The sequence below is a fragment of the Sturnus vulgaris genome, chromosome 2, assembly GCF_052056855.1.
Source record: "Sturnus vulgaris isolate bStuVul1 chromosome 2, bStuVul1.hap1, whole genome shotgun sequence".
In the NCBI taxonomy this organism is placed as follows: domain Eukaryota; kingdom Metazoa; phylum Chordata; class Aves; order Passeriformes; family Sturnidae; genus Sturnus; species Sturnus vulgaris.
The window spans coordinates 118765524-118777054 of NC_142244.1; positions in this window are offsets into that span (position 1 = coordinate 118765524).

An 11531-nucleotide genomic window follows, 5' to 3' on the forward strand; every position below is an offset into this window, starting at 1 on the left:
GGTTGTTTATTAATTCTTACCTGTGAGTGCTACAGCACCTCTAGCTAACAAGCTAAAAGTGAAAATAGTGACTTTTATCGTGCTCATTACAAGGTCTTTTAAAGCCTAATTGTTTAATTACAAGCTAATATCTATATTATTTATCCTTTTGACCCAATGACCAAACACCTGGACCCACAGTGCAGGATTTTCTATCCAATTAAACAATACCACTAAAAACAACAAGAAGAAGGAACAAGAGGCAATGTCCTAAAACCTCCATCTTGTCCCATCCCTGTGACTGTATTCTAAAACCCCAAATTCCAAATTTCCCACCAGGTGAACTCACACACTTCTGTTTGACTCCACACCCGTGATCCCAACCCCATCACTCACATTTGGAGCCTTTCCCAAGTTCCCTTTGGGGTCAGGGCCTGGCAGCACAGAAAGTTCCAGTGGCTGCCCCACAGTGGGATATCCCAAATCCCATATCCTATATCATATATCCCCCAAATCCCAAATCTCCCAAATCCCCTTTTCCCACTCCCTCCTGAGCTGGAGCCCCCACTCCAGAGGGGAATTCTATTCCTGCTGTCCTGCAGGACAGGCTGGGCCGTTCCCAGGTCAGGCCAGCTCTGCTCTCTGCCCTCAACTCTGCCCGGGTCACACATTTGGGTTTGGCTGTGACAGGACCCCACAGTGACCCCGGCAAGGAGGCAGAGCTGGAAATGCTCCCCAGTCACCCGGGGTGGCACTGGGGACAGCAGTGGGGACAGCGGGGGGGACAGCAGTGGGGACAGCAGATGGCAGGGGCAGCCCGGGCAGGTGGCCCCGAGCCCTGCCCTGCTCCCAGCCCCACATCCCGGGGACTCTGCTCAGGAAATCTTCAGCCTGGTATCACATTTCCAATTCCTGCAGCCAGGATCTGCTGCAAACCCACCTGGCACAGCAAGTGAGGAGCTGGAATGGGAATGAGAATGGGAAAATCTCCAGGTTTCAGGGAGCAGGTGGATCTTCAGAGAGCAGCAATGGTCCCAGCTGGAAGGGGCTCAGCTCTGCCACTGCTGCAAATCAGAGGGAACACTTCTGGAGAGAATTCCTTCTGCAGAATGAATAAACCACAGTAAATGAATACAAACACTGCACAAACATGGGGGGTTATCCACGGGCTCTGTCAGGACTAAAATCACCCAAATCCCTGGAAAAATCCTCAGGGCTGAACATGATCCTGCCTTTGCTGCAATTCCTGCCGTGGTGTGGAGACACACATGGAGCCTGGAGCTGCTGCAGTGCCTCAGGCAGCTTTTATCAGCCCAGCTCCTCCTCTGGACACAACTTCTCCATTTCATTCCTTCACATTCATTTGATCTTATTTTTGAAGACTTTTTTTCCTTTCTAAAATGAAATCTCATCTATTCCCTATTTGTTTGTCAGGGGTAGATCCCAATCCAGCAGTGAATTGTGAGGATTTGGGGAGCAATGTGTGAGGTTTGAGTCAGGATGGTTTTGACATTTGTTATTCTTTCAAATGATTCCCTGGGAATTCTGCCCAGCCCCTGCAGTCCCAGCCGTGCCCCATGGCCACCTTGGCACCCTGAGTGCCACCTCCAGGTGCCACCTCCAGGGATGGGCACTCCAAAGCTCCCTGGGCAGCCCCTGCCGTGTTGAAGCCTCACATCCTGGTGGATTCAATGTCCCTTTTGAAGGGGTCACCCCTCAGCCTGAGGATCCACCTCTGGGTCAGCCCCGGCCCCATCTCCTCCTCATCCTCACCCCCTTCCCGGAGCAAGGGCATCCCTGAGGAAAATCCCCTCCAGCACGTGGAGTGGGGTGAGAGCTCGGGAGGGCTTTTCCAGGGATTTGGGATTTTGTGCTCCGGTCACTCCATGAGGGGGATCCCCCAGGAATGACCCGGGGCCTCCTGGGGGTCGGTGACCCCTCTCTCCGAGGGCCCCTTGCAGGTGAGGCAGGTGCTGTGCCAGCTGCCCAGGGCACACGGAGCCGCTTCAGCCCCTGCGGGGTCGGGGGTGCCCTGGGGCGAGTTGGCCGCGGGTGCCGCTGGCCACGAGCCCGTTCCCGGCAGGATCAGCCCCTCCAGCAGCGCAGCCCGGCCCGGAGGAAGCCCCGGCAGCCCTGGGCCCTCCCTGCCCCGCTCCAAATTCCCTCTCCATGCTGCCAGCAGGAGCAGGAAAAGAATTCCCTTTGCCATTCCTGCCAGGTGGGGATGGCACCAGGTGAGCACAAAACCCGCGCGTGAGGCTGTCCTGGGGCTGCAAAGGCAACCTGGAGGGAACCTGGGCTACCTGGAGGGAACCTGGGCTACCTGGAGGGAACCTGGGCTACCTGGAGGGGAAACCTGGGCTACCTGGAGGGGAAACCTGGGCTACCTGGAGGGGAAACCTGGGCTACCTGGAGGGGAAACCTGGGCGACCCCCGGGGGGAAACCTGGGCTACCTGGAGGGGAAAACCTGGGCTACCTGGAGGGGAAAACCTGGGCTACCTGGAGGGGAAAACCTGGGCAACCTGCGGGGGGAAACCTGGGCAACCTGGAGGGAACCTGGGCTACCTGGAGGGGAAACCTGGGCTACCTGGAGGGGGAAACCTGGGCTACCTGGAGGGGGAAACCTGGGCTACCTGCGGGGGGAACCTGGGCTACCTGCGGGGGGAACCTGGGCTACCTGGAGGGGACCTGGGCGACCCGCAGGGGGAAACTTGGGCTACCTGGGCACCCCCAGGCCGGCTCTGCACTGAGGTTGCCCGTGGCCAGTGCCCAGCGCCCACTGAGCCCGGCTTAGCGCCCAGCACACCTGGAACAATCCTGCAGGAACCCCGGGGGATGTGGGAACCCCAAACCCGCCCCGCAGGAATCCCAAACCAGCCCCGGGGGATTCGGGAACCCCAAACCCGCCCCGCAGGAATCCCAAACCAGCCCAACCCAAAGCGGCGCTCCGGGACCAGCATCTCCCGAGCCTCCCGCTCCGACAATTAGTCCCTATCAATCACACTGTGCAATCAGCTGTTAAATCCTCATTTATGCTAATTGGGATGTGAATGTGCTGCTCAGCAAAATGTTAGATTGCCATGTTTACAAATATACTCCAGGTATTTGGAAATTTAGATGATCCAAACCATACTGCTTAAGCTACTCGTGCTGCCAGTTTAAAGAACTTAAGCCTATTTATCACTTATTTAACAATTCTTTGCACATTCCGGTGTTTTCTTGGTGCAGCCCCTCGTCACACGAGCAGAACCGAGCTCGCTGCTTTAAAAAATCCATATATAATCTAATAATTGGTAATCTCAATGGCAGGATTTAATTGCCTGCAGCCTCGACGTGGGTAGCACGATTTACCCAAAACATGTTTTCCTAATCCATGAAAGCGTCCTCTAAAGCAGCTGCATTTGGAAATAAAGAGGAAAATCACCTCTTTGGCTTAGCTGTACCTCAGAGGCTGCAATATGTCCGTGGAAAGTGATTTTCCCCGAGCTATTACAGCGTAATAAGCTCAGGAATTAGTTCCAAGTGCAAGTGGATCCCAGGATGAGCCCTGGCCTGTGTGCAGCTCACCCTCCCCACCAAAGGCCGGGCTCCTCCCTTGGCACAGGAGAGGCCACGGGAGGCACGGGCGGGCTCTGGGCACAGGAGCCGCTGGCCCGGCCCTGCTGGGAGCTCCGAGCAGCTCCCAAATCCCACAGCCAGCACAGGGACCCCCCGGGCTCCTGGCCAAGGGGCTTGGGTGCATCCAAAGCACATCCCTGCTTGTCCTGCACCGAAACAGGAATCCCCAAATCCCCAAAGCCCTCCCAGCCCCTGCAGTCCCAGCTGTGCCCCATGGCCACCTTGGCACCTTGAGTGCCACCTCCAGGTGCCACCTGCAGGGATGGGCACTCCAAAGCTCCCTGGGCAGCCCCTGCCAAGGCCTGAGCTCCCTTTCCATGGGGAAATTCCTGCTGCTGTCCAAGCTGAGCCTGCCCTGCTGCAATTTGAGGCCATTTCCTCTCCTCCTGTCCCTGCCCCTCCTGCCAGGGACTTGTGCAGAGCCACAAGGTCCCCCCTGAGCCTCCTTTTCTCCAGCCTCAGCCCCTTTCCCAGCTCCCTCAGCCCCTCCTGGGGCTCCAGCCCCTTTCCCAGCTCCCTCAGCTGCTCCTCACAGGATTTACAAATCGAGGAATCAGGGTGGGACCAACCTGCTCATAATCCCCTCCTTGGGAAAACAATTAATTCAATAACGAGGAGAGGAAGCTGCGTGTCACTCCGGGGAGTTTTGATAAAGCTCTGGGTTATGCACCAGGCCCTGTGCAACCTCTGCACACCGGGGGTCCCCCTTCCCTTTGTCCTGGATGCACTGGAAAGAGCAGGACCCAGCGTGGTCCTCAGCTCTGGCTGGGGATGGATGCCCAGGGCAGCAGTGCCCGACCTGTCCTGCTGCCATCGCCACTGCTGGTGCCCCAAACTCTGAGAGAGGGCAGGGGGGAAACCCACAGGACAGGGTGGAGTCATGGAATGGTTACAGCTCATCCAGCCCCTGTCCCAGGCTGCTCCCAGCCCCAATTCCAGCCTGGTCTGGGATCCAGGCCCTGGCACAGGGTGCCCAGAGCAGCTGTGGCTGCCCCTGGATCCCTGGCAGTGCCCAAGGCCAGGCTGGACATTGGGACAGTGGGAGGTGTCCCTGCCATGGCAGGGCTCGGGTTTAAGGTCTCTCCCAACCCCAAATCTTCTGGAATCACATAATTGTAAAAGGAAGCTGCTGTGAGCAGGAGAAGCACACACAGGGAGCTGGAGCTGGAAACATTCCAGGGACCAAGAGAGATCCTGAGGCAGAGGAGCTCAGCAGGAACTGCAGGAAGGTGGGAAGTGCTGGGACAGCTCCAGGACAGCACCCAGAGCACCCACAGCACCCAGAGCACCCACAGCAGGATCCCCAGTGGGTGTGGGGTGACACACTCACAGATTCCCAAATCCCCAGGGCTGGCAAAGCCCTCCCAACCCCTGCAGTCCCAGCCGTGCCCAGTGCCCACCTTGTCCCCAGCCCAGAGCCCCGAGTGCCACCTCCCCTGACACTGGGACAGTTTTCTCTGCCAGTCCCTGCTCCCATCTGGGAGGTTTCTGGGTCTCTTTTCTCATCTGCAAACAGATAAAACCCAAAGTCAGGTCCTTCTCTGGGCTGGTTTTTTGGGGCAGTGTTGGGAGGTTTGGGTTTCCCTGGGATATTCCCATGGGATCCCAGCTCCATTCCCACCCCGGGTCTGTGCAGGCTCCACAACCTCAGGAAGGGCCCAGGACCAGCCAGGAGGAAAATCCATGGAGGAGAATCCATGGAAGAGAATCCATGGAGGAGAATCCATGGAGGAGAATCCATGGAGGAGCTGCCATCCATGGGGAGGAGGGGATGGAGACAAAAATCAGCTCAGAGTCTGGGACAGAGCCCCTGGGAGCAGAGCAGGATTTGGGATCTGTGGGGAGCTCTGGGATCTGCACTTTCCATCCAGGGCTTTCCCCACAAACAACTTCCCTCTGCCTCTCCCACCTGTGCCACCATGGGACTGTCACCTAAAACTGGGAATGACCCAAAACTGGGAATGACCTAAAACTGGGAATGACCTAAAACTGGGAATGACCCAAAACTGGGAATAACCCAAAACTGGGAGTGACCCAAAACTGGGAATGACCTAAAACTGGGAATAACCTAAAACTAGGAGTGACCCAAAGCTAGGAGTGACCTAAAACTGGAACTAACCTTAAATTGGGAATAACCTAAAACTGAGAGTGACACAAAACTGGGAATAACCCAACACTGGGAGTAACCCACTGCTGATTCCCAGAGCTTGGGACCATCCCGTGCCTGGGCAAAGAGGTTGAAGGAGCAGCAGAGCAGGGTGGAGGCCGCTGTCCCCTGCTGTCCCCTGCTGTCCCCTGCTGTCCCCTGCTGTCCCCTGCTGTCCCCCCCTCTCAGGCCCAGGTGAGTCACCATGGGAGCACGGAATGGTTAAAGAAGGGTTGGAAGTGGATTACAGATCATCTCATCCCAGCAATATTCCAGGCTGTGCAGAGCCCAGCAGAGCAGGAAAGCTGCAGATTTCAGATTTTAGATTTCAGATTTCCTGCAGTCCCAGCACCCCCAAAGCCCTGGGCTGCAGAGACATCCCTAAAGCACAGGTTGGCTTTGATTTTTGATATTTTGGGTCCATTTCATGCCCTTCCATTTGTTGTCAGTGGAGCTGAAGGTACCTAAGGAACTTTGTCAGTGAATCCCTCCCTCCAGAAATCCTCCACGACATCCTCAGTTGGCACTGCTGGTGAAAATACCAGAAAAGAATAGATTTATTATATTTATTATATTTATTAGAAAGTAGAAGCGAGGGGGGAAAACCCCAACAACATTTTTTTTTTCCCCCTCAAAACCACCTTTTTTTTTTTTTTTTTTGGAGATGAAAAGTCACTCATTCAGGCAACCTTCAAAGTGCTCGACTTAATCCTCGGGGGGACTGGATCTCGCTTTTCTCAGCCCAGATTTTTCCCCCCTTGTTCACACACCTTGAGACAAAAGCTGCAGGAAGGAGGCGGAGGGGGGAGGGCAGGGGGGGCGTTTTTTGTGCGGGGGGCGAGGAGCAAATTTATTCTGGAGAGCGCCTGGAAGGGCCTTCAGAAAATGGAGAGAGCGTCTTGTGCAGGAACGAGGCCCCCGAGGAAAACTGCGGCGCCATTCAGGAGATTTGCTCTGGCACTTAACGAGTGGGGCAGGGGAGAAAGGAAAAGCTCTTGTGAGGTTTGGGGTGTTTATCAGCTCCCCTCAGACACTTGACCCGGGCTGGGACCCCCTAATCCCCGCTCTGCATGCGCGCCCGCCCGGGCCGGGGCACTTGTGGCGGTGCCCATTGTGTGCCACTCACCTCCTGCCGCCCCCCCGGTGGCATTCTGCTCACAAACGCTCCCAGGAGTTGTTTGGGCTGGGTTTGGCGAGGGAATTGTGCTCCTAATGAAACAGTCTGGGCATTATACAGCGGCAGGAGGAGCGCCCGGGCCGGCCGGGGGGACGGGGACAAAGGGGCAGCCTTGGGGACAGCCTGGCACACAAAGGGTTACTGCTGCCTGCTGGGGTCCGGGGGCTCCGGCACGGCCACGGCTTGGAAAAGCACTCGGGGGAAAACCACCCGAAGGGAGATGGTTTGAGGGGTTATTCCCTAAATCAATCAAAGGTGCAGGGGGAAGCACCTCCAGTGGCAAAGGTTTGGCCAAAACCCCGGAGCTGCTTCTCCCTTCCCAAATTCCCTGACCGAGCAAATTCCCAAATCCTGCGGATTTGCAGAGTCCATTCCGATGGTTTTTAATACCTGCCGATTAAAACTGTTTGCAATATTTTTTTACATTTTTAATTGCATTAATCGTTAGCCGTAATTATTTAGATTTAGGAACTCCTTTGTTCAGCAGCTAAGCACAAACTCGATGGAAACAGCTTGATTTTCATAGAGCACAGTGACTTATTTCACTTAATGAATCGAACTGAGCAGAAATCCCAGAGCAAGAGTGGGCTGCGAAATTTTTACCAGGTGATTTATCACCAGAGGGACACTTTAAATCTGGATCAGTTTTATTAAATCTGCCAGGCATTTATTAAAGCCAGAGCAGGAATAATAGCTGGCTGCAATATCACATAATGACCATCATTGCACAAAGCCCCAAAATAGCAGCTGAATATGGTTTGGAAGTAACAAACAAGGATAATCCCGGGACGTGTCTGAAATAACTTGAGAGCTCGGGCCCCACCTGAGCCGGGTGGGACTGGCAAGGACAGGGCTTGAAAAGCCCCTTCCTTAAAAAGGGCAGGGGAAGGCTGGGCCTTGTGCTCAGCTCCTGCACCCTGGCTCCTTTTCCTATTGAAATTCCCACCCTGGCTCCTTTTCCTATTGAAATTCTCACCCTGGCTCCTCATGCCCAAAGCTGGGAGAGCTGGAAGTGTGGGCAGAGCAGAGCCTTGGCTGATCCCCATCAGAGCCCAGGGAGCTGGGAAGGGGCTGGAGCCCCAGGAGGGGCTGAGGGAGCTGGGAAAGGGGCTGAGGCTGGAGAAAAGGAGGCTCAGGGGGGACCTTGTGGCTCTGCACAAGTCCCTGGCAGGAGGGGCAGGGAGGGGGGGTCGGGCTCTGCTCCAGGGAACAGGGACAGGAGGAGAGGGAACGGCCTCAGGCTGGGCCAGGGCAGGCTCAGCTTGGACAGCAGCAGGAATTTCCCCATGGAAAGGGAGCTCAGGCCTTGGCAGGGGCTGCCCAGGGAGCTTTGGAGTGCCCATCCCTGCAGGTGGCACCTGGAGGTGGCACTCAGGGTGCCAAGGTGGCCATGGGGCACAGCTGGGACTGCAGGGGCTGGGAGGGCTTTGGGGATTTGGGGATTCCTGTTTCGGTGCAGGACAAGCAGGGATGTGCTTTGGATGCACCCAAGCCCCTTGGCCAGGAGCCCGGGGGGTCCCTGTGCTGGCTGTGGGATTTGGGAGCTGCTCGGAGCTCCCAGCAGGGCCGGGCCAGCGGCTCCTGTGCCCAGAGCCCGCCCGTGCCTCCCGTGGCCTCTCCTGTGCCAAGGGAGGAGCCCGGCCTTTGGTGGGGAGGGCGAGCTGCACACAGGCCAGGGCTCATCCTGGGATCCACTTGCACTAATTCTTGACTCCCCTCCTGCCAGGGACTTGTGCAGAGCCACAAGGTCCCCCCTGAGCCTCCTTTTCTCCAGCCTCAGCCCCTTTCCCAGCTCCCTCAGCCCCTCCTGGGGCTCCAGCCCCTTCCCAGCTCCCTTCCCTGCCCTGGACACCTCCAGCCCCTCCAGGGCTCTCCTGCAGGAGCCACAACTGGACACAGCCCTGGGGACAATCCCTACCTTGGTCACCACAGCATTTTGGAACCATTTTCCATGCCCTGCTGTCCACCTTTCACCTTTTAATTGAAAGCATTCAGACCCTCTTGATGTAAATTCACCTTCTTGTTTGTGGCTCTCCAGGACCCCCAGGCTGCAGCCCCTGTGCCTGGAACATTTCTGTGCTGCAAAACCAGTCTGGAACCCTGTTCCCATTAAAAATAGAAAGACAAACACAGCCCAGGGATGTTTATTAGCGTGAGGAAGAAGGGAAATTGGGGGTTTTATTCACTGCAGCTAAAGGTCTGTGCACAGGAGTTCAACAGTAAGATTTTTAAAATTCAAAACATAAGAACGAGCAGCACTTCATTGCAGAGTTGAAAGATAATTGTGCAATTAACGGTGTAAGGTCAATAATGCCAGAGCTGGATGCTTCTGACAGATAGGGATAATCAATCCAGCCTCCATATGAAAGGCTCAGAGGTAGCAATGGAAAAATAACACAGTGCCAATGTTTCTGTGCCCTAATGAACACCAGACAAGTCATTATTGACTGGTTTTTACTTACTTTAAGTGCCAGAGCACAAGTATCTGCTTTGATTAAATGGAACTTTAGAATTTTGCCTTAAGTTCAGTTTCTGTCCTGATCTAAGTGAGGACATTAATTTGGGAATGCAGCAAAGTCTCCTCGTGGCAGCTGCAGTTCTGCTCAGGAAAATCCCCAGGAAAAATCCGGGTTTGTCAGGGAGGGCAAGGGCAGCATCCAGACTTGGCTGCATCAAAATTCCTTTAACCTTTGGCCCTGGGAGTGGCACCAGAGGGAGAACAAATCCAGAGCAGGGATCAGCAGCCACAGATCCAGGGAGAGGAACGAGGAGCCCTGAGGTGCTGAACGGTGCCAGAGTCATCTCCTCCCTGCTTTGTCTTCCCTGTGGAATCAGGAAATCCTCATGGCAGCATTTCAGCTGGGGAAGGATCCAGGGAGAGCTCAGAGCCCCTGGCAGGGCCTGAAGGGGCTCCAGGAGAGCTGGAGAGGGACTGGGGACAAGGATGGAGGGACAGCACACAGGGAATGGCTTCAAAGCAGGATTTGATGGGATTTTGGGAATTAGGAATTGTTCCCTGGGATGGGATGGAATTCCCAGAGCAGCCCCTGGATCCCTGGCAGTGCCCAAGGCCAGGTTGGACATTGGGACAGTGGGAGGTGTCCCTGCCATGGCAGGGGTGGCTCTGGGGGGGATTTGGGGTCCCTGCCAGCCCAAACATCCCATAATAGGCAGGGACAGTGGTGCAGTGAGAGCTGGCTCTGGGAACACAAATCCCTTCCCAAGGTTTTGCTGTCCCTGCTCCCTCCACCTGCAGCCGGGCCTCAGAACCGAGCTCAGGGCGAGCGATTAACGGCATTAATTCGGGGATGCACGTGACTCATTAGGCATCAATTAGGGGGCTCATCCGCACACGGCTGATTAGGGGCCATCAGTGCCTCAAATTAAGCACGAAAAAGATGTTTTAACACAACCATATGGCCGTGCTTCAGAAGCAGTTAGAGCACAAATGGAGCGCAGTGACTGGCGATGAATGGGGGGAGAGGGGCCCAAATTTGTTTAGAGAGTTCCCCCTCCACTTTTGCTGCGGTTTTTAATGTGATCTAATGAATAAACAGAGTCAGCTTTAATTGCTGACTCACTCTGATGGAAAAGAGCTTCCAAAAGACCCTTAAAAGATCCTTTTCCTCCTCCCAGCCCGCTGGGAAAAAGAGCAGGGGGGATGATTTTGCCCTGGACTGAAGGTGAGGTCCTGCCTTCCCTTCACCCCATGGTGCAATTCCCAATTTCCCCATCCAAGCAGGAGCCAGACTTTGCACACTTGTCCAGGGACAAGGTGGGATTTTGGAGATTTTGGATTTGGGAGGGGATGTGTGGGGTGGCCACCTGCAATGGGCTCGTGGCTACGGGAGGGGAGTGGATGGAAAAACTGCCTGGAGAGGTTGGGATTGCTGGGACAGTCCCAGTGTCCTGCAGTCACCACAAATCCCAAATCCCCGGGGCTGGCAAAGCCCTCCCAGCCCCTGCAGTCCCAGCTGTGCCCCATGGCCACCTTGGCACCCTGAGTGCCACCTCCAGGTGCCACCTCCAGGGATGGGCACTCCAAAGCTCCCTGGGCAGCCCCTGCCAAGGCCTGAGCTCCCTTTCCATGGGGAAATTCCTGCTGCTGTCCAAGCTGAGCGTCAGGAGAGAGAATTGAGGTGGCCCAGGAGAGCCCAAAGGGATGTTTGTGCTTTGGGGTTGTTATAAATGAGAGACAAAAGTCTCGATATTCGGCAAAATTTAGATTGCTTTATTTGATATAGAAAGAGCAAGCAGTGCTGGGGAACGTGAGGGGTCACTGCCCACTCCAGGCTCCACCCAACCTTGGTTTGCAGCCTCTTCTTATACTGGGGTTCCTTGTTGTCCACAAATTCACAAAGCCTTTGGGTGATAATCAGTCACAGATTGCCATCTGGTCCTTGGAGATGACCACCAGAGAAGTTCTGGGAGTCTGGTTTTTGGGATAGGCAGTATTGATCAGACAAAGGCAGGAAGGGCTTTTTGGGAAATCCGATTTTGCAAGCTGGTAGCTGATACAACTTATTTGAAAAACATAACAGAATATAGCATAATGTAATGTAACATAATACAACATAATATAACATAACAAGGTGATTTTAAACAGAATC